This window comes from Zonotrichia albicollis, chromosome 7 (genome assembly GCF_047830755.1).
Source record: "Zonotrichia albicollis isolate bZonAlb1 chromosome 7, bZonAlb1.hap1, whole genome shotgun sequence".
In the NCBI taxonomy this organism is placed as follows: Eukaryota; Metazoa; Chordata; class Aves; order Passeriformes; family Passerellidae; genus Zonotrichia; species Zonotrichia albicollis.
In genome coordinates, this window is record NC_133825.1 from 42,951,307 (window position 1) to 42,978,624 (window position 27,318).

The 27,318-nt window shown below is 41.8% G+C and overlaps 1 protein-coding gene and 1 long non-coding RNA gene across 2 annotated transcripts in view; one reads left to right on the forward strand and one right to left on the reverse strand.

Annotated features, from left to right (window-relative positions):
• Positions 1-24,205, reverse strand: part of ABLIM1 (actin binding LIM protein 1) — a 191,017-nt gene extending 166,812 nt beyond the window's left edge. The window contains exon 1 of the mRNA XM_074545274.1: positions 24,186-24,205. The gene's annotated coding sequence lies outside the window, so the exon portion shown is untranslated. The remainder of the gene's footprint in view (positions 1-24,185) is intronic.
• Positions 19,934-22,107, forward strand: LOC141729706 (uncharacterized). Its single transcript, XR_012581147.1, has 3 exons — positions 19,934-20,165; positions 20,465-20,534; positions 21,745-22,107. It is a non-coding gene; the product is annotated as an uncharacterized LOC141729706 (long non-coding RNA).
• Positions 24,206-27,318: the final 3,113 nt, after the last annotated feature.

The following is a 27,318-nucleotide window of genomic DNA, read 5'->3' on the forward strand; positions in this document are numbered from 1 at the left end:
CACATTACATTCACTGCATGCACTCAAACCAGTAGAACCTGATGATTTTAGAACAATGAAGCATAAAAAGTCACGAACTACTGAAGAAAAAACACATTCATAATCTCTTCTGTAAGAGGCACATCGTAAGAATATGTGAGAAAAAACATATTAACTGTGGTTATTCTTAACAGAAAACAGAGATCCAAACAATTCTAAACCCAGGCTTCGGATCTAAATGCAGAATCTTTTTGAAAAAAGTTTATAGAAAATAGACTGTAGCCCTGTATCCTTTTGAATAATTAATTTTAGGTGAGGAAAATCCAGTACATGCAGTTTATGAATAACATTTTATATGATGCCACAAAGGAAACTATGAGTGTATTTGGAGACGATGGGAAAATCAGCCAGTAACAACACACAGGACCATGGGATGGAGAGGGAATGGCCTCAAGCGGCAGCAGTGGAGGTTTAGATGGGATGTTAGGCACAGTTTCCTCAGTTTCCTCTGACAAGCCAACTGGAAGGGTTGTCAAACACTTGAACAGGCTGCCCAGGGCAGTGATGGAGTCACCATCCCTGGAGGGATGCAGAATCCGTGTGGAAGTGGCACTTGAGGACACAGCTCAGTGATGGGCTTGGCAGTGCTGGTTGATGATCCTAGAGGCAATTCCCAGCCTCACATTCCATAGTTCTGTAAATGCCAGAGTGACTTTTGCCCCAGGCCCATCAGCAGTTGTGCCCAAGGACAGAGGAGCTGGTTTGTGGTACTCTCTGCTCAGACACACCTGCCTAGACCTGTTCTGCTGGCGGCCAAGTCAGATTTAATATCTGACAGACTCAGTACTTACACTCAGAATTTACCTAAAATTGTGGCCACCAGCTGAGGATGGCAAATGGCCTCCATACATCAGTTTCTACTTTCAGGTTTTTGAGGAAAATACAGGCAGATCAATAAACTGATAGATACTGATGGTCTGAGTGATTCTGGCTGTTTCACTAAAGATCAGCAGGAACTTTAGATCTACAATCAGGCAAAGTGCAGTTTTATTTCAACCTTGTGATCTGAATAAACCAAAGAAATTTATTGAAAATGCTGCACATACCTCTGATTTAAAGCAATCTCTGAAATATGCACAGCTCCATTTAGCTGCAACAAAGAGCCAACTACTCTGCCATGCAAAGTGAATTTTATTAACTTGATTCAGAGTCTGTCACTCACTTCCCAACATCTTACATGTACCTATAATATATGTCATGGTTAATCCATTTGATGGACTGTGTTTCTGCTCCTCTGATGAACTCTTGGCAATTTGCCTGCCAGTACACATCCTTTACAACAACCTTTTGGAGCCCAAATTAGCAAAAAGGCTTTATTTAGCTTGCTTTATTAATAAATAAGTAAAGAAATGAAGGCTACAAACTGTTTCTCTGTTTCTGCTGTCTATTTAGGTTAGCAAGACTGCAGGCACTGATCTTTTAGTGGGTAAATGGTGCTTGGGACAATGGGCATCATTCACCACAGCCTTGCTGGGCTCCCCAGTGCCAATCTTATATTATAAAGGCTTTTTTTAGAGCAAGATTCACCTTATCTATCAGTACTTGCACAAAAGATAAGTATCTCCTCCACACTAAATCATCAAAGCTTTCTCTCCAATTAACATTAAAAGCTACCCATAGACATTTTATAAGCCTTGTAAAAAATCTTTTAAGATAAATGAAACTTTTTATCACCTTTTCTTCTTCCTCAAAAATGAAATCCTGCCACATTACCAAAAAGGTATCATTCTTCTCCAATTTTCTGTAATGAGTTCTTAAATTCACATGGCAAACTTTTCATGTTAAGTATATTTCTGGTAATCAAAATCCAGATCCTTAACAAAGCCTGCAATTATTAGTTTCATGACTAAAACTATTTCTCCCTTCAGCAACTGACATTTTCAGACTTTAATGCAGGGAATAAGAACATACCATACAGCAGTCTACAATAAAAGATTAAAGCAAGGAGCAAAGGGAAAAGCATTTTTTGTTCCGTTGTCACTATCACTCTACAGCAAGTGAAAAAAAAAAAAAAAAAAAAAAAAAAACAATTGCAGGAATCAAGGCAAGGTTGGCAGCACATTTTTGGCCATGGCCAGTGGTCCCAGGCTGTGCTTGGACAAAGCACTACCAGGGAGCATGGCCAGACAGGCTCTTGAGGTGGTCTGGCTGCAGAGGAAGAGTCTGGGCAGCATTTTCACACTGTGTGAACCTCCAGTGTCTTCACCTGCTGGGCAAGTGCTCTCTCAAATCACCCTCAAAGTCACCAGGACCTTGTGAGTCAGGGTTCCTTCAGGCATAAAGCACAACCTCACTGCATGGGGCCTGACCTGGAGGCAACCAAACAAGCCAGAAAGGGCAGTACTGAGTACTGAGAAAATCACTGCCTTCATGGATCACATCAGGGTCAAAGAAGGGACAAGGGTTTGGAAACTCAGGGTTTTTTGTTTGGTTTTTTTTTTTAATCTCTTGACCTTGCTCATGTTCATATTAATAAAGTGAAATTACTATTTAGAAGGAAAGACATCTCTATAGCAATACAGCTGCAAATGAAGACAGCTCTGGATTACGAGAGGCTCAGGAAATGCAGCACCTGTTTTCTCCAGTATCTTTTTGGAAGTCTGGACTTAATGATCTACAAATATTTCTGGGTTTGCAACAACAGACACCAAGGCCCTTCTAGGAGATACCACAGAACCCTACAAGGCAGGAGGCCAGGTCACTTTTTATTTTTTGCTTCAAATGCAGGCCATCTGTAGCACGATTAAGTACATCTTGGGGAATATTCCACGCACAGGGCACTGGAAGAGCTTTTCCCAGATCAGACCAGGAAGGTCACTCCAGCCTCAGGTGTGCTCCCAGACAGTGCAGATGGCTATTTTAGCCACAAGCCTGCCATGAAAAATCACTGGACACAAACCAAATTCTGCAGTGCCCTACTAATAAAACACAGCTCTCCCCCCTTTACAAGAATTCCATGGAAATCAGTTAATTAACAAATGAGGAAGAACATAATTACAAGATTGTAGGGTATCCTTATCCCTACAAATATGTCAGCATGTTTATCACTGTCTCCTGTCAGCACATACAAGATCATGTCTGCAGCTAGTTTAATTTACAAGTTCAAGAATAACAATGTCTCACCTCTATTGACATTTCTAGAAGTTATTTTTGCCTTAAAACGTCACCATGTGGATCTGTGAGGCACATTACACATAACAGCTTGAGGCTTTTATCTGCCTAAACAACCAAATAATGGTGTTAGAAAAGTGTCTTTTCTGCTCCCAAGCATGCTCAGAAGCAAAAAACACAAAGGAAAAGAGTGACCCAGTTCAGCAATGTAAATACATGTCACCTCAGAGGCTTTCAAAGTGTAGCTGAAATAACGTTCAGCTGCTGCAGATTCACTTCAGACAGCAGAGTCCATAAATATTCCCTGTGATTAACAGGAGCAGATAAAGAGGCACTGTGCTGGTTTTGGCTGGGTAGAGCTCTGACAGTCACATCACTGCAGGGGTGAGCTGACAGAGGTCACTGCAAAGGCCAGGTTCTTATAGCTGAGGCTTTGCTAGGGAATCCTAGGAGCTGAATTTCAGATGTCTGAATGGCTTCAAGCAGCAGATCAGCAAGAGGCACTAAGGAAAGACTAACAACCTACAGTGAAATCAGCATCACCAGAGTGTGCAAAATAGTCCCAAAACCAGCCCAGAAAAAACCCCCCAATATTTGCCTAAGAAAGCCACTTTGGGTATCTTCAATTTCTTCCTAACAGAATCTGTCTGCTTCACCTCTGCAAGTTACTTAAAAAGGTTATTAAAGCTGTATTAATCTAATTCATAAGGCCTTTTACTATAGCTGTACTGATGAGACAAAGATGACCTGCTTTTGCAGAGTTTGATGTGTTTCATGTTTCTTTTTTGGGAACAAGCACCACAATGCCTTTGAAAACATGACCACATGCGACCTGCACATGTGTCTGAGGATCCAGCAGCCCTCACACTGTGAAACAGCTGGAAAGGACTTTTCAGTCCTCAAAACCTTTCCATTTCTCTACAGCTGTTCATAATGAGAGTAAAGGAACACATCTTTCCAATCCAGCCTGGATGATTAATTAACTGATGCAACAGCAATGCTGTAGCTGCATTTGCTAAGTTACCCTCCTCAGGACCATAATTAACACAGAGCAAGTTCCAGTGGGAATCAGGCTTGAATGACATCAGTAACAATTAAAAGCTTCTGAAGTTTTAACAGCACTTCAGAGCAGCTTCTTCTCTGAGCCATCCTTCAGTTCTGCCAAAAGCCTCTTGGAGGCAGCTGAGGCTCAGTTTGTTTTCACTCCAGGATCATTCTGGCCAGCAGAAACCTCTGACCTAAGGTTTTGTTTCTGAAGTAACAGTGCCTTGATTATCCTTCTCCTTTATCCCCATTTCTTTCATGTAAGAAATGAAGGCACAAGAGGAAAGTGCACAACTGAAACAGCAATTGGGGCAGATTTCTCCCTTCAGCCTGCCTTTTGGATTTTATCCTGGTGAATTCTGCAGTTCAGGAGGCAAGAAGCCATAAAGCTGTCTGACTATACTTAGCTTTTCCCCAGTGCAGTTTTGGCTTTCTTCTGCCCTCTGAAATTTCAGGGCTCTGAGCTGTGGATATTCACACCTCATGGCATAGAACCCAAGCACCAGACTGAAGCAGTTACAGTAACACAGTAACATAATGGATTTTAATATTTTTGTCTGATCTAGTGGAGATAGACATCTCCACCCTTGATGCACTGACCCAGTGTGCAAGATTTCCCAATTCCTCCCAGAGACATCAGTCTACCCACATACAGCAGCCCAGTTCTCTCTCTTCTGAAACAAATGCAAAGAGAGGACATCCTTGATCTTTTATTGCCTAAGTGTTTCTGGTGCAATGATCTACTTGCAGCTGACATTTGAAATTTGAAGCTGCAGATGGGATTTGAAGGTCATCCAAGCACAGCTTTAAACCTGCTCTATTTTGCTCCCTAACGTAGCCTCCATGCAAATCTCTGGTTGTAAGTTATCCTTAGTAGGTTCTTTTCCTCCAAGTTGATCATCTGTTACATCAATTTGTGACTGGGTGGATGAAAGCAAAAATACTTTCACAGAGATTTTCCTCATTATGTCTCCATTTAAAGCAGTAAATGTGGAAAACAATTTCGTCTTTTGACTTTCACTGTTCAAAGAAAAAATAAAATCTCTTTTTCCCTATAACCATATGACAATTTGATACAAACAGACTTACATCATGAAATATTGTGGCTAAATACCTGTTGTATCTTTTCAGGAAAGTGTGTTAGAGATATTGTGACATTCTCTAGGCTACTAAGTGGACTTAAAAGAATTTGTATTTCTAATTCAGAAGTGTAGGTTTTTATACCTATCTACATTTGAGCAAAAAGCCTACCTGTGTGTCTGGATAAAAAACTAACTGCAAAGGATCAGCCCACATCTGTATAACACTTCAATCCTACTTAAGCCTGTTCAACATATCATTAACATTCTTCTTACACAAATAAAACAACACTACTCTGGATTAGGTGATGCTTAGTGTCATGGACAGAGAAGGAACAACACAGCATTCCTAGGTTATGATATCACCTGTGCTTTCTGCCCCCCCTTGGACACACCAGCCTCTTATATAACCTCTCCATATTATGGTCTGCACCTGCCCTCATGGATCATGCTAACCACTGGAGCCTGGAATGCTGAGCCCCAGCGCAGGAGAGGAGCTGCAGCATTGAGGAGAGGCTGAGCTGGGCTGTGCTTAGCACCGGAGCATCACAGAACCAGGGTCAGCTCTCACTGGCAGCAGGGGCAACACAGACAAAACTTCCTAGCTAATGCACCACACTCTCAACTATTAAACATTAAACTCACTCTCAATTACTTGCTATAAAGAACTATTTATTTTAAATTACATACTGGCTTAGTAAAACACAAATTCAGGCTCACTTATCCCAAAAATCTAGTGATACAAGTCACTTCACACAGCAAACTCCAGCATGAATTTAAACCATGAGAGAATATGTTGCCAGACAAGGCCTTGAGCCACCTCATTCATGCCACATCCTCCACAGGCAGTGCTGTTCACTGGACAGGCTTGACACTTCACACTCAGAGGAAAAGGCCAACTCACAGGTGACAACAGATGGCTGTGACAGGAGAGGCCATGCTCAAAATGTGTTCCATGACTGCTGTCTCAAGTAATTTTCATTCCCCAACTTACTGATTTCAAGGCATTTGCCATTACCCAGTCAAACAACACCATTTGTGATGGTACATGAAAGCGTCAGGAAATGCCTGCTGACCAGATACTTGACAGTGGATTTCTCTAACAGTAGCACAAGTGTCACCATATTTTCTCACTGATTTTATATGTGAACTGCCTCTGGGATCCTTCACCTCCCATAATTTGCACTCCTTAACATTTCTCCTACAGCAAATCTGAAAATCTTGGAAATACCAGGTAGGTGACTTTGCAGAGCAGCTTCTGCAATGTCCCTGAACATTTCTCAGAGCAGTTGAAAAGGGAAGTTGTTCTGCAGCTCCTGACCCCACCATATGGCAGTGGTTAAACTCAGCCCTCAGATCATCTGCACAGCAATAGAAGCACCTGTGTCAAGTGAAGAACGGCTCTTTTGGACATCAGGAAAGGCAGAAAACTACAATGGGCAATCATTTTAATTATTAAAGAATCTGGTCACCAAATGAGGGAACATTGATTTAACAAAATTCCTTTACTGTATTGTGCATTAAAATCAATAATCCTCAAATCTCTGTAAAATGGACCAACACAGCTGTTTGTGAGCAGCTGTCTTCAGCAGGGAAACCAAAAGGCCAAGAGGAAAGAAAGTCACCAGGTGTTAGCTAAACTATGTGTTAACAACATCGACGTAACACCTGACACTACATACATTAATAATCCTGCTGGTTTTCATTCTGTACAGCTATGCCACACATGGAGAAAATGTTCAGTGACAGGCTGGACAGCACACTGGGCAGCAATTTGCAAGAATGCAACCAAGAAGGATAGAGGAATTCTGAAATTAATCTCAGGGGCTTGTCTAAAACCATATCAAAGGCATAACCATGGAAGCAGTAGCTATACCCAAACTCCTATGGAGCCTGGGAAATAACAGCAATTCAGTCATGGTGACTGGAACTTCAGCTCAGCCTATTCACCAAAACACACAGGTTTTTACTGGCAATTCAGCCACTGTGACTTCCCTGAACTGCTCCCCAAACTATCCCAATTAAAGACATTGTCATGTGACATATGGCAAGTTATAATCACACCCCTGATGTGTAGACAGCAGCAACAGAAGGCTTTGATTCCTGCATACCTGGATTTCAGCAACAGAAATGCTGTTCACACTCCTGTAATGGCACCATTCCCAGTTTCCTAATCAGGCTCTGCCTTCAAGAAACCCCCACAGTCTCTTTCTGCTTCTATCAAAACACTCATGGGAATAACTTAGTAGAGGTAAAGCACTGTGAAAGTAATGTTCTGCATACATGGAGATACAACTGAAACACAGCATAGAGGTCAAATGGTTCAGCCCAACTCAAAAAGGAGAAGAACACAAGATTCTCTGGAGTCAGCAGATTGCAGACACAAGGCCATCACTGCCTTGCTCCAGGAGGTACAAAAAGCACTGACAAGCCGTTCATGTGACCCAGAGAAAAACTGGACATCACAGTCATAGAAGGAGAAAATCTCATCAATAATAATGTTGTGGAATGTGCACTTCTGTCCAGAAGTGTGTTGACAGCCTCATCTTCAAGGAAAAAAAGGTACTGTTGCACAAGGAGACTTGTCCACTGTATCTAATGCCATGCCCAGTACCCAGGACACAAAGTCAACTCACAAGTCAACGGGAAAATCAATCAACCACCTAATACCACTCTGTTCACTAACTTCTGATTTTGGAGCCATCCCTTCTGGAAAAGTTGGGGCAGAGAGCTACAGGAACACAGTGCTTGGGGACACACCTAGGGAATAACACACACCCTAAATGCAGCCCAAAAGTATAGGCTTTGTCAGCACTAATTCTGGGCCATTTGCAGGTCCCAAGTGCCCTACAGAGCATTACCAAGAGAGAAATACTTATTATTTGGTTTAACCAGGATAGAAAAAAAACTGGAAATCGACTGGTGTGCAACAATTTAACCCAGAGGTCCCAGGCACCTTCACCCTAAGCTCCCTCTGAGCTGAGAAAGCACCAAGGCATTTCTCAGTAACCTGCAGAGCAAACAGCCACTGGATTGATCCAGGGCAACCCTAATGTAACTTTGCTAATTGCACTGTGCTGACTTTAGAGCTGGGTCTGTCCCCTAGATGCTGCATTGCTCCACTTCACACAGCTAACTAAAACTCTGTGTGTGACTAAAGCCCTGCTCAGCTCCAGATGGCCAAACGTCAAAGAAATTGAAAAACAGTGATTGCCAAATCTCTGCTGGAAAGAAAAAAAAAATGTATATACATACAGAAAAAATCAAAGAGGGATCATGAATTCAGCATCTGAAAACCTAATGCAATGTGCTGTCCTCTGTTTTGTAGATCAAGGTATTTACCTTGTAAAAGGTGATGAAAAGATGCAAAGGTCATGAAAACCTGCAATAAATCCCTCCTCCTGGCTGCCGAACAGCATCTCAGCTCTCTTCATCCTGCTGACAGTGCTTATATACTCCAAGAAAAAAGGCCACCATGCTCTAGATTAGGGGTAAGACCTTGCCCCTACTAGCACACAAGCAATTCCAAAGAAGTATTAAACCTAAATAACAACTATATTTAGATACTCCATGTTCTTCAAAGAAGGTAAGACAAAGCAAACTATGCACTACACAAAAAAGGGGTTGCCTGTGGTTTAGTCAACTGGATACAAGCATCTCTATACAATTTGGGGAGTTCCTCATGGTTTTAGCAGTTTTCCAGTATGCCAGGATGCCAAGAGAATTCATTGGAGCTACTCAGTTCAGTGCAGTGTTTAGCCTGGAGAGAGGAAAGGAGAGAGGGAGGAAGGGACAGCAATATTTTGATTAATATACAGAAATGGAACTCATTAAGAGTAGGATCAATTTCCAAGTTTTAAACTACTTCTCTTCTCTGTACTAACCTACATCTGACATCAGTCATAACACTCCAGAAACAGCTTAAAGTAATTTTCACACCTTCCTTCTAGGACATCATGTCCTAGATCAGATAAAGCAGATTCTATATGAAATACAGATTTTACCTTGACTCCTGTAACTGCCAGAATGAATGATACCCCAAAGATCACAATGCCCACTGTCATTCTTTCAAACAGAGGAATGCTTATTCAGCTTCATGTAGCCTATGAATCACTGTATACAATTAACACTACTTTAAACATGCCAAAGTATAGCTACCTTCAATATCAGCTGAATTTCGTAATAACTATATATATAAACTATATTTATAAACTATATTTATAAACTATATTTATAAACTATATAAAATTCCTGGGGCTTTCTGTTCTGATCATATATATAACTGTCACTATAGGACACAAAATAAAATTATGTGGACACGCAACTCTCAAGGTAAAAAAGAGGGCTTTTAATTTCTGACTCCAACATTCATAGATTTCCAAAAGTGACAGTGGATTGGAGGGTGACAGTGCCACCTCCCCAATGACACTACACAAACTAACAGTTGATCAAATTTCTCCACCTCCATAAAAAAATGCAAAACAATAAATTAATTACATAAAGTGTGGGAGAAAGTTCCTTACAAGAATGTAAACATCAAAAAACTTTAAAAAACTTTAAAAACCCAAACAACATATAACAAATGTGCAAACCCCCTTGTTCTGAAATCTTCAAAACAGGGGTTCAGACTAAACACACCTGAACAAAACTGTATGTGCCTTAGCACAGAACCCTGTGTAGTAACAGGGTGCTGGGTTTGGTTGGGGTAAATTTAATTTCCTCATGGTATCTAGTAGGAGAACACATATAGAATTTGGTCTGGAAGCAGTGCTGATAACAGAGAGATGTTTTATTATTGCTGAGTAGTTCCTACACAGAGTCAAGGCCTTTTCTGCTCCTCACCCCATCCCACCAGTGAGCAGCCTGGGGGTGCACAAGGAGCTGGGAGGGGACACAGCCAGGACACTGAGCCCATCTTGTGCCGTACAGAACTGAGGAAAAAAGAAAGGAGAGGCAGATGCTTGGTGTGGTGGTGTTTGGCCTTCCCAAGTCACCACTGAGCATGCTTCCCTGGGGATGGCTCAACACCTGCCTGCCAGGGGAAGCACTGAATAATTCCTTGATTTGCTGTGCTTGTGTGTGTGGTTTCTGCTTTCCCCATTAAACTGTCTTTATCTCAACCCACGAGTTTTCTCACTCTCTCTCTCTCTCTCTCTCTCTCTCTCTCTCCCGACTCTCTCCCCATCCCACTCGGAGGCAGTGAGGGAGTGGCTGAGTGGGGATGAGCTGGGGTTAAACCACAGCAATTACAAACTGCTAATGGTGAAACGGCCTGGAAAAGGCTGTGTGCCTCCTCCTGCCTCCAGGCTCCTGTCCCTGCAACCAGTCCTGTGCTCAGTACCTTCCTCTGCTTCACATCACACCAAAAATCTGACCAATTCCGGCACAAATCTGGAATTATTCTGCTGGCCTCCAGTTATTCCAGATTTACACAACCAAAGAGAATACAGCTTGACTTCCAAAAGCTCCACCACCAAAAAACCACTTTTTGCCAATATATTCTTTGCCTATAAAATAAGCATTGCAGTTTCTAAACAGTTGTTCAGGCAAGAAACAGATCAGAAATCAAAGACATGCTGATTATTTTCTGTATCACTCAGGAAAGATCAATTTGCTGTGTGTGCCTCACCCTCTGTTACAGCAGAATATGCTCAAGTGTAAGCACAGTAGTGCTGGACATTTTCAGAATGGGAAAGTAACCATTTTAGAAAAGGTTTAACTTCCAGCTCCTAGTGGAAAATGAATTTGGTACTAAACATTTGTGGTCCCAAGACCAACTCTTAAGAACAGAATGTTACAAAACCCATAAATACTGGTGGTAAATAATGTTGGACAGAATGAAAAGATGAATTAAAGATTTCCAACTGGATTATTCTGCATTACACAAATTAAGGGGGTGGGGCAGAAAATTAAACTTAATAGAGTCCAAAAACTATTTCAGTCCATGATTAGTATTGTTACTGGAATTCAATCTGCACAAGAAACATCAATTTATGTTTTACTAAAGACTCCACACTTTAAAGAAATTCAGAGTAGGCACAGTAATATGAACTCTAAATGCAGCAGTGATCTCCCAACATGGTACCAAAACATTATTTTTCATCCTAGAATTTGGAAAAATCTCAGACAAACAACATTTGTTGCTGGAAATCAGAAAATGAGAACACACTAAGTAAACTGAGCTTTCCAGCCGGCACGAAGAAGACAGATTCTGTCTACAACTGTTAAATTTGGAACTGTTAATAACATTACTGGTGTTCAGGCAGCAGCAGCGATTCCTGTGGACTTTTTTTTCTCTTCCTGCTATTTTTTCTGTCTCCCCAGTTTCATTTACATGAAATATATTTTGTAAACAGAAAAACTACAGTTACCCTCATGGAAGCACTTTTGATCAGTTTTGCCTGCAGGTGTGGCTGCCTTTAGACAAGTCAGAAATCTGAAGTACAGAGTACATAAAACCCATTCCCAGAGAGTTAGCACAGAACATCTGCTGGCATATTTTCTCATTTCTTTACATGCCTCAGCTGATGAGGTTTCTTCATTGCCCTAGGAAAACTCTCATACTTCTGTCTGAAACAGCAATTTGCAGTGCAATGAAAGCATTAGTAGAAAAAAATATATATATTTATTCAAATTCAAGAAGATTCTACTTTTAAGTAGACCCTGTAATTCAGGAGGATAGAAACACACCAGGGCTGGAGCTGTCGAGTCTCACTTAAGATCAGCCCTTTCCTGGGAAACATGGAAACATGGCACCTTGGTTAGTTTTATATTTTTTGCCCCAAAAGTCACATGCTTGCACACGTGTTCCCCACTCCCTTTCCAGGCCCTATGCCTGTGTGATGCTGCTAGAGAAGCATAACTTCATAAACCTAATTGCTTAAAAATAGGATCTGGCAAAGCACCAGCTCCTAGATGAGTCTATGAAGCGTTCAGAGGTTTTAGGCAGCAGAGAATTTTACTTCAGGCTATTACATTCCAATACTTCCTTCCACTCCCTTCAGAAAATCACTAAAATATTTGCAGCAATTCCAAGGACAGTTGCTCCAGCACACACTCCCCTTGACAGACTGCTGGGCTACTTGGGGGGCCCAAAAATAAAGAAATAAAAACAAAAAGCTTTTTGACACCAGAGCACTCACAACGCCTTTCTGTAGCTCTCTAAATGTTCTCTATTCCCATTTCTTTTAATTTTTTTAGATTCAGGGCCATTCTGTCTGTGTCAGTTCTGCTTCTGTACCAGCTCAAAGAAGGATTTCCACACACAGTCTTGCTTTAAATAAGTTTATTTTGTTCACCATTCTCAGGTGAGCTCTTCCACTCCCCACAGCTCGTGAGAATTCCTTCACCCACTGCTCTCATGGCTTCTCAGCCTCCAGAGGAAAGGGTAGGAAGCAAATTTGCTAAGGGTGGAAGGCTCAATCTTGATCTGCTTCCTTGGAAAACTGAGTCATAATCTGATAGCAATATACAGATCTTGCTGGATCTGCGAATTTGAAGGAAAGGTTCAGCTATAGAAGCTGAGTATCACAGAAAAAACATTAACTCCACTAATCTTTCAGGAAGAGAAATTGTGTGCAGCAGAGCATGAACCAATCTCCTCCCCTCCCTCAAATGGCTGCACGGGGGGTTCCAGTTTCTTTGGCTGTTCTCTACACAGACTCCCACTGGGTCTGTGTGTGCACTGTACCTGCACACAGCCACCAAAGGGATCTCTGCTGGGGTCACCCCTTCCCTGCACTGCCACTGCACCCCTTAGTTCTGCCTGGCTGCTCCTGACCTCCCCTGTCCTCTCCAGCCACCCCCTTGGGCAGCAGCACCAACAACCTTTACTAAAAATACCTCCTGAGCATCATAAATAGCAAGATGGCAGGATTCTTAATCCCCCTTCAGGCATGTAATCTTTATGCTTTTGATAAATATGGAGTGGCAACAATGGGCAGAGAATAAAATGCATCTTACAGTACTGGTCTGCTTGGCCTGTGCCTTGCAGAAAGGAAAAATGAGGACTCCCTGTATCCACAAATGCTGTCAGCAGAGGACAAGAGAAAAAGGAGAAGATTGCTATTACAAGAAGTCACAAAGTCTCCCCAAACCTAAATTTTGAAGCATTTTTAACTCAATAGGATTTATTGGCCACAAGACCAGTGTTCCCAAAGAAAAGCTCAGATCTGCAGAGCACCTGCGTCACGCAGGGAGCCGGTCAGCAGGAAAACTCAAAGGAAGGGAAAGGTTGGCTCCTGCCCTGCTGAACTTTTGTACCACCACAGGCTGTACAGAACAGGCCAAATGCACAGTGCCAGGCCAGCCTGGCAGAAGCAAGGGCAAGATCCAGCCCTTTCATGCCACTTGACTCTTGAAACACTGAGGCAAATGCTACAGGAGCCCCTCTACACCTCTGCCAGAGAGATTTGAAAAACCCCTGCACTTCCTAAGGACCGAGGTCATGCTGTATCTGGAAATAAAAAATATGTTAAAGAACCTAAAATCAACTGCCATTTGAGTTTAAGTTTTCAGCCATTTTCTTTATTGAATCTATTGAGGTAGAAATTCAAAAGTTCCAAAGAAAATCTGACACGTTTGGTAACTGGAATTACACCTCCTAATTCCAAATACTTAAAAATTCAAAAATCCTGACATACAATAAAAAATGCTAGATGGCTTTTTGGTTTTTCACCTTCTCCTACGAGTTTTATAATAATAAAAATTAAATAAATAGTATTATAAATAATATTATTATTTTATAATAATATTTTTGCCCTTTCCAGCTGCAGCTCTAAAGCAAAGGCATCAAAAGTGCTGTTTTCTGCATAAACATGTAGGACAATATTTACTATGTTGCAAGCATGAAAACAAATATGGAATCACTGTGGCTACTATAATATAGTCACAGACACTGGCAATTTAAAAAATTTCAGTGGCATTTTCAGAAAGACAGAAATAAGGACAATGGTACTGGAATTTTATTGCAAATTAATCAAATAATATATGAACATAATTGGTAAACCAGAACCTTTTTCTTTGAAACATAAGACTCCAAATATGCACTGCACATCTAAGTACACAAAACAGTTTTGTCATTCAGCCCAAATATTAAAACATCTGGCAACACAAAATAGAAAAAAGTATTTATAGACATTTTTGGACAGGGATTACTTCAGGTCAAGTCCGAAAGCATCCTTAAGCTGCAATCATCAAAATCTTTTATCAGTGATTTTGGATTTAGCTAGTGTTACTAAGAGAGAAATATAACATAGGCTTTTTATAGCAGCTGCCAATTCAACAATGATCAAAGTTTTATTATTCTTCCTTAGATCAAAGTCTGGACTGAATAATTTTGGGATTATCTCCAGCTCAAAAAGTAGAATAAACAGTTTTGGATAACCACATTATTATATAACAATACAGTCTTTTTGCAACAAGTTTTGCTCTTATTTACGTATGCCACAAGTTTTTAATAGATTGGATTATAATTTAATTATTTTATTGGCTTATGAGGACAATAAAAGAGAAATTTATACAGCAGCAGCAGAAGGCCATAGAAACATTCAAATGGTGCCTTGTGCATCTACATTCATATGCAGAGGACATTCATGAGAAGAGGTGAAACCAAGATTAGGAAAGTAAGACTGGGCATGGTTCCAGTGAGAGGTAATAGGTTTTACACCTCTGCTCATTACAAACCACTCAAGACATCTGGAGATCTCTTGTGAGACAGAGGCATTCACACACACCTTGGCACAGCCTGTCCACGCCCTTCCAGCTGGGATAAGGTAGAGAAAATCAGGATACTCACATTGTGTTGGCTTTTATTAGCAAGCATAAAATACTTCTACATGGATAATACTCAGCACAGTTCTTTTTGCAACTAAACTTAATTGTAAAGGTGCTTAGATTTGAGTTTCCCTCAAGTGTACTTTTAGTCAAGAAAAATAATGGTTTTCTCCTTTTGGTTTTCATTCTGAGAAAACCATTGATTTCCACACTGTTGACCACAGGCTCAACTGTGTTGCTGTTCCACTGAACAGGGTGTTTACTGTTATCTTCAGTGACACAGCCACTAAATTGATCTCTTCTTTTACACCCTAATTCTAGGAAATTCATTCACCTTTCACAGTCTTTCTGGTAGTCCCACAGATGTTGATTAAGAGAAGTGGCATCCCAGGACACCAGAAAAATCCATTACTTTGGCATAAACTGTTTTACAGGTTCTGTAAGCAGGACCAAGACTTAGAGCTGGAACATCTTTTTCAGATTTGCTGTTATTACAGGCTCTTAGCTATGTTTCTTTATCATTAACTAGGTTTCAGCTCTTATATAACCTGGTTGTCTCCCAGACTTTCTAATGCCAAAAATAAACTGAAAGCTTTCATCACAAGTTAAAAGGAAACTGTAATTTGAACAGCAGTTTTGCTGACTTCTTTGTTGATCAAAGATGCCTCATACGAGCCTGATGTAATAGAAACAAAATCAGATTTATAATAACAGTAATTAAAGCAGAATCCTTTTATTGAGTGAAATCTCACAGTCCTTACTTGTATAAGACTTATACTGGAGGGAGAGATGTAATGAGAGCCCATTTATTAAGCTGAGGTACCAGTTATAGCAAAGGGAATGACAGCTACTAAAAAAATGATGCAAAAGCTGCTTAAGCTTCACACTTTTTACCAAAATGTGTCCATCTCTATGACATCACATGACCTGTTTTGCCATTCCAGAAACATAATAAAATATATTTATTAGTAAGGAAGCAGTAAACCAGAACATCTTATCATGCCTTCCCTGTAGAGCCCTCTGTGCTAAGACCACCCCTCTGACTGGCCTCCAAAAGGATCATTTCTTAGTGCCATGGCAATAAGTTACCAGGAAAAAAATCTGTAAGAAATAGCAAAACCCACTGCTGGCCTAATCAATGAGCAGTACCACGTACTGCAGACGTCAGCATGCTCCAAAGGGAGCTGAGCACAGGTCTAAAGGCTTCAGGGAGCCTGAACCTCACCATGTGCTGGCTGGCTTGGACTGGTTTTCTTGTACCAGCCTCTCAGATGAAACTGCAAGAACAGCACAAGGGATAAAAATACCTTCTGCCTCACCTCTGAGAACATCATCTTCTTGATGTTTCACACTTCTGTTCAGAGTGCCCTCAGTCACAGCTGCACAGAGCAGGCATCTCTCCATGGGCTCTCCCTGCAATCCTACCAGCACAGCAGGAAAATGCCAGCAGCCTCCTCTCAGGAGGCAGAGGGCATTCTGTGCCACAAAACACTCTGGCTCCTCACACTTTTCCACACACCAATCGTTTTTACAGTTATGAGACCAGATTCTCCTTCCACTTCAAAACGTGACATTCAGAGGAGATAGTTTTCAACATGAAATGCATATGAATTTTTTCTGTCCATGAAGAAATAACTCCAAGGATATGTAAGCTGGCCATAACAAACTTGCAGCAGCACAGGCTGCAGAACCCACACAAGAACTTGGGCAGGCAGAGGTAGCTCCAATTCAGCTCTCACTAAAGTTCTGCACTTGAACTCAAATATGTGCACCTGAACAGCAGGCACTGCCCTGTGGATGTGGCTGCATTTTATCAGTTACATGGAGCAAAATTATTTGCCAAAGCCCTAATTCTGGATTAAATTCTGGATTGCAAATAGAAAAAGAAGGCTGTAAAACAATCCCATAACACTAGAGTACCTTGCTGAAGCCTGTCTGGCCTAAACTTGTTTACAAACTAAGGATTTCTCTCCACAACATCTGCAACTCTTATTTGGGTGTGAGCTTCTGAAAACTTATTTCTTTTTGAAAACATGACATAATAAAGGCTAAGCATTTAAAAAAAATGCATATCTCAGTTTTTCTCTGCTATTGCCATATCATGTTTAGGAGTTTTCTTTAGGTCTTAAGAAGAACAACACCTCATTATAAAGATATGTTTCCCTAAACATTATGTGGTAAAAAAACTTAAGGCTACTTGCTGGTATCAGAACTCACAGGCAAAAGTCTTTTTTCCACAGTGGGACTCTGCCTTAGCACTGCAAAACTAAGAAATACTACACCAGTCACATGAACTAACCATGTGTGGTTTTCATCTTCAATTACTAACAGATTAGATTAAAAAATAATCTGAAATATTCAATTCAAAGCAATTAAAAGAAAAAACAGAAATCCCCATCTTGTTTTCAGAGACTGTGGAACACATGAGGTTCTGCAGTTCTTCAGTAAAAGCAATTTTGCTGCTTTTCCTTCCACAAGCTGATGCTTATTTTCCTTCTTTGCAATTCCTTTCAAAACCATGCATCTAAAATAGACTCTACCTCATTGTCCCAGTTTCCTCTTGTTGTTGCCATTAGTCTATGCAACTTTTTCCATGCATTCAGGACTAATTTTCATTCATCTCAAAGCACAGAATAAGCTTTGTTGAGAGGGAAAAAAATGGGACAAGGCATCAAAACTTAAAAAGAGCTTAAAAGAGATACTGCTGTTTAAATCAGATACCTCTGTGAAATATTCTTCTTTCCCACTGAAACAAAAGCTCTACCAGGCCTAAAGATTCAGGTGCAGCTACTGTATGGCTCTCATGTATAGACATGCACAGCTCTCAGTGATTTGACAATCCAGGTGCTGATTCTGAGCTACTCAAGCCATTAAATTGAGGTTCAGACCCTAAAACGAGTAGTGAAAAAATCATAAATCATTACAAGTATTTAGATGAAATAAAGAGAAAGTACAGACAAGGATTAAATAACAGTGCGAAATCAGCACAGAAGAAATTCAGGGCAAAAGCTGAGGAGAGAAAAGCTCTCAGAGCCAGTTCCAAATTCTGCCTGCACAGGTATTCTGGGTAGCAAACAGCTGTGTTGGCAGGACTGCCTCAGGTAGGGCTGCAGAGCCCCAGAGCCTGCCAAGAACACGTTCCTTCAGGCTGTGCAGCCTTGCAGCACGGAAAATGGGGACAATCACTAGGACTGGAAGCATTGAAACTACAATACTTAACTACCATAAGCATGCTAAAACTCCCAGCTTCCTAAATGAAGGAAATGTCCAGCCAGCCCCACTCTCCAAGTCACCCAGCCTGAGAGTGTTTGGTAACAGCCATGAAATAGTCACATCATGAATTAGGGACATCATGACACGCCTGAAAGAAATACCTCTGACAAGAAGGAGGAAAACACAGCACTAGATTTCAGAAAAGGGTACAGCAGCCACCTCTGCAGTGGCTGGTTCCTTTAGATAAGAGCAGTATTACCCTGAAAATCACAGACTGTAATAAAACATTGACCAGAAGCTCCCAGCAGCAAGTTTTTAAATCACTCAGCATAAACTTCAATCAAAACCATTGCTGCCAGCAACAGCTGCCATGTCTACAGCCATCTGAGAAAATTTGGAAAAGATAAATAAAGACTCTTCATGGTAAGAACTCAAGATTTAGTATGCAAATTTCTCACTGAAAAATTGATGATTTCTTCACACAGAAGTTTCCAACTGTGAGATAGATCAACCAAGAAATGTGCAGTGTCCAGGAAGAACGAATTGCTACCAGAGCACAACATAATGAGTTGAAGTTTCTCATCTGCTGTTAGAACTCTATTATCAATTTGTGTAAGAACAAATGAGGAGCCTGAGAAGAGGCCCAGAAGGCAGAAATTCCCCTGTTCTGATCTGACCCTCAGATTCAGGGAAACAAAAAAAAAAGCCCAGGACTCGTCTCACTTGTAAAATGAGGACTCTCTCTCACTACTGTCATGGTGATTTATTTGTCTGAAATGAGAAGTCTTGGTTGTACATTTGTTAAAACATCATATAGGAAAAGACAAGGATTGTAGTACAAAATAAATTCTTAAACTAAACAACTCTACTTCTTTGACTATTGAGCAGGCTAAAAACTGCACCTGCCTTCTCTACAATACCCACATTAGCAGCACCAGGGTGGCACACTCCAACTTGTGAAAACTGGACAGCAATAGTATTTCTTCAACATTGGCTTCTGTCAAAATTCAGCGACTTTTTCACAAAAAAAAAACAACATACCAGTCTTGATAAACTTCCTATTTCACATGTTTGTTTTCCTGAAGTAGTTGCTACTGGACTAAATACAGCTCGTGTTAATTCTTTCAACATTTAGGGAAAAAATTAGCAAAGATCTTTGTATTTGATCACACCAAACACTCCCTTTTGTGCCTGTTTGCTCTAGCATAACTGAAGATTATAATAGTTAAAAATAGCCACTTTTCCATTAACTCAGACCTTCATGATAACAAGTAGTTATGACAGTTTTTAAGCAGTGTGAGATAACATGCACAAGTAGGTCACAGTTATACTTGGCTTTAGAAAAATGTCTTTCATCCAGGGAATTTACAGCTCTTTGCAAACAAGCCCTTAGGTAAGCAACAATCTATAAGGCTTACTCCAACACCCAAACTCACTCATGTATGAGTCCTAACAGCAACTACTTAACAACAGCTGAAAGTAGAATATTAAGCCTTTTGCAAACTGCAAAACTAAAAAGCCTGACTGACGTCAATGGCAGCTCTCCACTGATCCCAACAGGCTGTAGAGCAGGACATGAAAGTGCCCTGGGAAGGACTCCAATTTGACAGGGAAGAGAAAAGTGATTTTTCAAAGTTTGTTTCAGCTCCTAGTTCAGTCACAAGATTTCCAGAATGATTTTTTTGTTCAAGCTTCTGGGAATACTTGTCTGTGCTGCTTCATTTGGCATTTGGTCAGCACATCTGCTAAAGCCATACTACCAGGAAAGTGGTGGGAGAATGTTAGAGACCTTCCATTTATATAACAACAGGAGCTGAGAGACAGGTGTGAAGGACTGCAACAACAAGGTCTGTGAAGAGTGGAAGGAAAAAAGGAATGGTTCAGAAAATTCATCTTAAGGCACAGGTGAGACATTAGTCCTCATAGCAGCCCCTCTGAAAAACTTAGCAGCCATTATTTCCATTGTGCAAGTAGGGAAGCATAAAACTCTTCAATCCAGAGTTTTATTTAAGGCAAAATTACATGAATGTGTGTTATTAGTTATAATTTATGTATTGATTTATAATGTGTCAGAATTTCAGCGCCTATATGGGTAGTTTTGGTTAAATAACAACAAGGAACTGGAGCAGGAGAGTTAAAAGGAATGGTCCAAAAGTCACGAGGTACTGCTGGATTTCAGGAGTTTCTTCTGTCATCTGTTGCAGTCAGTTCACTACACCATGCTGCCTCCTGGAGCAAAACAGATGAATAGAGAGCTGCACAGACTGAACACTGGTAATACTGTGAGGCTTTCTACTACCCCTTGAATATCCTCTGCAGTTTAGTAAGAAAAATGTCATGGGTGAATGTTTAACCCTTTTGCTATGCTAGTTATGCTTGGTATATAATCAACCAGCAGACAGCGCCAAGGGCTTGATGCATTCAGAATAATAATGATCACCTTTGGACATCTAACACCACATAAAATATTAACAATCAATATTCGCTGAGCTTGCAGACCATAATGATAGCGTGGCTTTAATGTGACTGCATATACATGAGGAAATCTGCCTTCATGAAGCACAGGGTCCCAATCTGGCATTTAAACAAAGCCCTAAGCCCATAAACACTCAATTCTTACTTGTGCTACATTCTCATGAGTAACCTCATGAAGACCTGTCATATCACTTAAATGTGTAAAAGTTAGTTTCTATGTTGACTTTTAACAGCAATAGTGTTTAAAATTATTAATAATGACAATGGTCTATAATGTTTTACACACAAGCAGCCTTTGGTCAGTATGTATTTACCTAGACTCACGCATTTTCCATATAAAGCTACTTGTTTAACTTTAAAAGGATTTATTGATAGAAATTAATATCTTCATCTGTATCATGAATCTTATTCACTACTTCCCTAAAGACCTACGACTGTCTTACTCTCTCTCTCTCTCTCTCCAATTAATTACTCTGAAAAAACGAGATGGCACGAGAGGGACTGAGAAAGAATTCACTTTTCTTCTCCAGGCAGCTCTCCAGTAGAATTAAGCAGGCATCAAACATCATGTGTTGTGCAGATGAATGAGAGAGAGGGACAGTTGGGGGAGGAAAGGGAAATCTGGCCAGTGGAAATGTTCCCTGGCTTCCTATTCTGTATGGTTCAGTTTTTGTGAGTCATCTGCAAAGATGAAATTGCAAAGTTTTTATGTCACTTTTTCAAATCCAGGTACCCCTTCAATAACAAATCTGCTCCTGGTTATAATGCTTTGCTGGGTGTTCCCCACAAGTACTCATGCAGCCTTAGCACAGCACTGATGCTCATATGCTTAGTGTTCTTCCAGAAATGGATTCTTTGGAGACCAATATAGTCCATTTCTCCCTAAAGCAAGAAATCTACTGTTGCATGAAGAATTATGCCACTCTAACACCATTTATTATTTATATCTAAAATGGGTGTGATGCTTTAGGAGTATGGTCATAGCCACAAAGTGCCAACAACCTTTTAGGAGTCACACGATGCCTTCAACGTGCATGAAGCTCCTTTGGATGTCAACAACAATCCAAGCAGATGAAAGAACTGGTCCATGCTGAGCAGTATTCATGAAGATGCAGAGAGATCAAAGTAGGAACAAATAAGATGCATCCTTACATTCAAGGGTTTGTCAATTTGCAATATATAATTTTTATAAAGTATTTGTTTCAACTCAGAGATAGCCAGGGAGTGGTTTCACTTGTCATTATCGTGCAGATAATTGTCTGTCTTCAGGAGATGCTTACAAGTATTTCTGCTTTGTTATGACAACATTCAGAAAATGCTTAACTTTATGTCTCCAGTCCTTTAATTTGTACTAAGTATAATAAAAACCCGAAAGCATCAGTCTTTGTGCCACGCCTGTGCCAGTTTCTCATATTGGAAGCATAACTTCGGGATGAGATCTGCAATCAATGAGGCTGATCAGCTCATCTCCAGCCCAGAATGGGCAAACAGCCGGAGTTTACACACAAATACACGCAAATGACAAAAGGATATTCAAGTTTAAGCCATAATGTTAAAAAAAGGAAAATTTAAAGTAAAACTCAAAACGTTAATTCCAAGCCAGATGCAGATGTCCATCAGAGGTACAAACCGACGATTGGATTTACCACCACACCCTACCAGGAGCACTTGCGTTACCAATGACAGGACAAGCCGGATGCCTCACTGAGCTCACCAGACACCCAGTTCCAATCCGCTACCATTCCCTGAGCAGCAACACCCGCCGAGGTCTGACCCTACGCCCACCCTCACCACCATGCTCCTTTCTCTGCATCCATCCATCCATCCATTCCCACCGTCACTTAACGCGTACCGAGCCGCCGCACTTCCCGTGCCCCTACAGCCGTCCCCGGCAGGTGCGGCGGTGCCCGGCCCCGGAGGATGCTCTGCGGCGTCCGGCCCCGCTGCAGCCCGCGCCGGACCCCCCGCTCGGCCCGGCTGCAGAACGGCACCGAGCAGGCGACAGCGGGCAGGGGATCATCTCCTGGCCGCCCCTTAGCCCCGAAATCCCCGGCTCAGCCTCGAGGTGCGGGGCACCGCAGCGCGGCCGGGCGGCAAGGTCAGCGCGGCTCCGGCGCTGCCCCGGCGCGGCAGAGAACCCACCTCTGGCAGACATGGCTCAGCCTCGGGCTGGCAGCCGCGGAACTGCTGCTGCCGCTGCTGCTGCCGCTGCTCCTGCTGCTGCTGCTGCTGTGGCTGCGGCGGCAGCGCACGGCCCGCACCGCCCTGCGCCCTCCGCGCCGCGGCGGCCGATGCGGGGGGCGGCGGCCGATGCTGGGCCGGGCCGGGGCGGGCGGGTCCGCGCCGCCGCCGCGCTCCCTCCGTGCCCTGCCCGGCTCTGCCCTGCCCGCCGCGGTGCGGGGCGGCGCCGGGGGCGGCCCTGCGGGGTGGGAGCGCGGCTGTCTGTCTGTGCGGTGTGTGCGGGATGTGTGTGTCTGTGTGTGTGCGAGTCTGGCTGTGCGTGTGCCGGCGCGGTGTGTGCGGGTTGTGTGTGTGTGTGTGTGTGTGTGTGTGTGTGTGTGTGTGTGTGTATGCGGGTCTGGCTGTGCGTGTGCGGGCACCGGGCGGGGCCGCAGCCGCTGCCGGGCGCGGTGACAGCGCTCGGGCGCGGCGGGGCGAGATGCGGGGCGCGGTGCCGCAGAGGGCGACAGTCGGGGACAGCCGCGCCGCCGGCGAGAGCCACGAACGCCGAGGAGAGCAGCGCGGCAGAGCTCCAGCTCCAGCTCCTCGAAGTGCTGGATAGGCGTGTCTGCTCGCTGACAGCGCCGGGCGACAGCAGCTCCGCTCGTTCGGGACCTGGCGCTGAAGTGTATGGCACAACTTGAAATGCACGCACCGAACAGCAAAGACATGCCTGCGTAACTGTATGTAAATTGTATATAAACACAGAATTTCTAGCAATGTTGTCTGCAAAGCAGTCATGGCGTTAACATACAGAAAAGAGCACTCAGATTCCTCCTGGCACCTTAATAAAAGTACCAAGAGACCAAATGCCGCGCACCAGAAAAACAAGATCAGTATCTGGTGGACACCTTTACCCAGCCTCCAGCCGAGTGAAGCCAAATATTCCCATGCTACACTAAAAAGAAAACCCCTACGCCACCAGATTATTAGATGGTGGCAAGAGTTAAGCAAATCAACAATCTAGTTTGTCAAGAACGACAGGTTAGGAGAGCACATCAGAATAGTGCAGTTAAAACATTAGAGCAGACTTTTATCAATTTCAGAATGGGCAACTATGAAGTAAAAAACAGAAAGCCCAATCTGTGATGTTCTGCAAGGAGCCAACATGCAAACTGAATGACAGGAAAGACTGAATCACACTCCTCCACTCTGATCTGCCATGCACTACACATCTTCATACTAGCAAGAAGCCTACACAATTTTCCTATCAAAAAACCCCACAATTACCGGAATCAGATCTAAGAGAGGTGGTAACGATTGCATTATCACGTGGCCACAGGTCAGGAATGGATGCTGGTAGGAGATGTATCATGGATTCTCACTGCTGTCTGCAAGTGCAGCCCAGCCAGTGCCTCTGCTGTGTCAGATCCAGCCTCTGGCACTGCTCACCTTCCCCCTTGTGCCAGCCAAGCAGAGAAAGCATTTGTGCAGGGCCAGCAGCAGGATGGGCAGCACTGTATCCCCCTCATCAGAGGATACAGGCACAAAAAATCAATTGGCACATCTGTTTGCCTGAATTTGTGCTCACACGCTGCAAAGACTTTTAGCCACATCCAGCTCTGTTTGCCATGGATTACCCTACACTTCAATTCAATCATATTCCTTATATCATTCTGTTTTCTTCCCCTTTGCAAATGTTTCTGAATCTGGCAGCAGGAATAAAATAAATCTAAAATTCTTCTCTCTCTAAACTCTAATGGCATTATCCTTAGCTGGTAATCTGACATCCCTTGAAAAACAAGTCTTTTCCCTTCTCTTTTTCTGAAATTAGAAGAATTTTCCACTTGAAAATAACTCAGATTTTCTTTCTTGACCATAAGAGGCAAGGTTTTCCTCAGTCAATGTAGTATGACAGCATTTTGTATTTTTAATTAAGTCATTTCCTATTCACTTCCTCAGTGAGTTTCTGAACTAGCACTATCACAGGTTCTCCCATGTGGTACTTAATAGATGGCTTTAAAAAGAAGGTTCGGGAACATGCACAAATTAGCTTTTTAATTAAGAACTTCCTTTCTTTATACTGCTAGGAAATAGGAAGGGAAAGGCATTTGTACCTTGGGATTCTATAGAACACAAAGAGTTTATTCCATTCATTGTGTAAACTCTCTGTGGCAGAGAAGTTGAACAGACATGTTGGCCAGAGAATACTAAAATGGGTCAGATACAGCACTCCTTTCTTAAAGTGAGCTTTTTAGCTGGGTTTCCTGAGAACCTGAGGCTGATGGAGTTTTATTTTCCTGTCTGTCCCCTCCATCAAGTTTCCTCAAGAATTTTCAGATTTGGATATGGAGAAATTCAATTCAAGTTGACTAAAAGGTATAATTCAGAACAAGTTCTACATCCCTACGAGTTTGTAGTAATTAGCACTTAAGAAGAAAAATTAAAATAAAGGAGAAAAGCTGCAGTGGAGACAGTTACCAGTTCTGGAGGCCACATCTTTATTACCACAAGTATCAGTTGGGCAATCTGCATGTGGGCAGCTAAATCAGCTCCTGAGGTTGCTGTCTGGGATCCTGTCAGTATCAAGGGAATGTAGAAGGAAGCTGAAGAGGGTGGAAAAGGAAGGTACAGAGAAGAGAAGAACCATTATTATTATTTTACAGGTGAAGTTGTCAGAGAAGAGGGACAAGCCAATCCAAGGCTTGCTCACTCTCCTGTGCACTCCCTGCTCTCTCAGCCCAGCCCCTGTGCTCCTGCTTCCCTCCTGCAGCACTGGCTTGATCCTCACAGAGCTACTTTAGCTCATTAATTAACAAAGGCTTGCTCACTTTCTGTATCCAAATTCCCTACAGTTGCTGTCTGAACCAAAGGCTCAGACAAAGACTGGAACATGACTGAAGGCGAGTGCAGAACTGCACAGCCAGGAAGGGTGAGGAACCATTAGAGGCAACAGAGAAGATCCTTTTTAGCAGCAGCAGCTGTTGAGCTGTTTGATTGAGCCATTTCCTGACTACTTTAGAAGTCCATTAAGGAGCAGTGATTGACATTGTTTTATTTCAGGCATCTACCTGAGGCTCCTGAATTAGTCAGCAGGGAAGTAGGATCCTATCTCCTGCATTTTAGTATTGACTGAACAGACTAAGCTTCTAACTCTTAGTGTTAAAAGATCCATTAAGGTAATTTTTTTAAGGTATTTAAGCTTCAAGAGATCCAAAGAGGCACCTCATGATTTTTCAGAGATGCCCAAATATGAATATATTTTACCAAACAATAGGTGTTTCCAAATCCTGTCTCAATGCCCTTGATGAGCTAAGTGTGTTGTCCAAGGTCACAGAGAAAATCTATGTCAGAGCAAAGCACAGAACTTGCATCTTCAAAGAAAAGTACCCCAAATACTGACTGTGCTCTCTGTGCAGCATACCTTGCTGTCACTTTAGCCTTTGAATGAATATAAACCAGAAAGTTCTCCTTTAATCACTTTTGAACCAGTTTTTCTCTACAAAGTAGGATAGTAGTTTTAAAAGTAATTAAGATCCCATCAGTGGTATGTAAATCTATTTTTTCCCATGAAAATGAGCACAGAATGGCACAGAGAATTAAAAAAAGAAAGAGGTAAAAGTCAGCATTGCATCTTTTTCTGATGCAGATAACTCTTCAGTCAGAATATAGCTATTTTTGCACAATGCAGGATCTTTCCTCTTGAAAATCATTGTGAGAAAAATCAGAATTTTTTTGGAACAGACAAATTCTTACAGAAGTAGGTTTCCAAGAACAACTTCTGTGGGCAAGGCAAATGGAAAGGATGACCAAGATTGGTCTGAAAAATTATGGAAACTATTGGATATTTCTACTAATTTTTCCTATATCTTCCACCATAATTCCACTGGCTTCTTTTTTAGGGAAATCAGACCTAACAAAATCTAGAGCATTACTAAGCCCGATAATTTAATCAGAATTTTAATAAGCTCAGAATAAATAGTTTCCTGTGACATGAATGACAAGAAAGCAAGACAGTTCTCTTACTTTCAATATAAGACTCTTACTAGAATTTGCAATTAGTCAGTAATGGACAAGATATTAAAATAAATACACGGCCTCTCACTGATTACACTGAGCTTCCAGGGCAGTTCCTACTAATCTCTTTGGAGAAAATTTCCCTTTTATACATTTCAAAGGAGAACTGAGCTTCAAATTATTCACACCAAATATTAATAGAAATCTTTGCTTAATTTTTCCTTTTTTTCTCTAAATATCCCACACACATATATATAAAAAGAGACATCCATTTACAAAAAACATAAAATTCAAAAATATAGGAGGTTCTCCTAAATGAGACAAATCCCAGAGTCATCTTTCTGGTTTCTTATTATTCTGGTTTTCTTAAAAATCTCCTTTCTTCTACATGGTATTCAACCCTCCA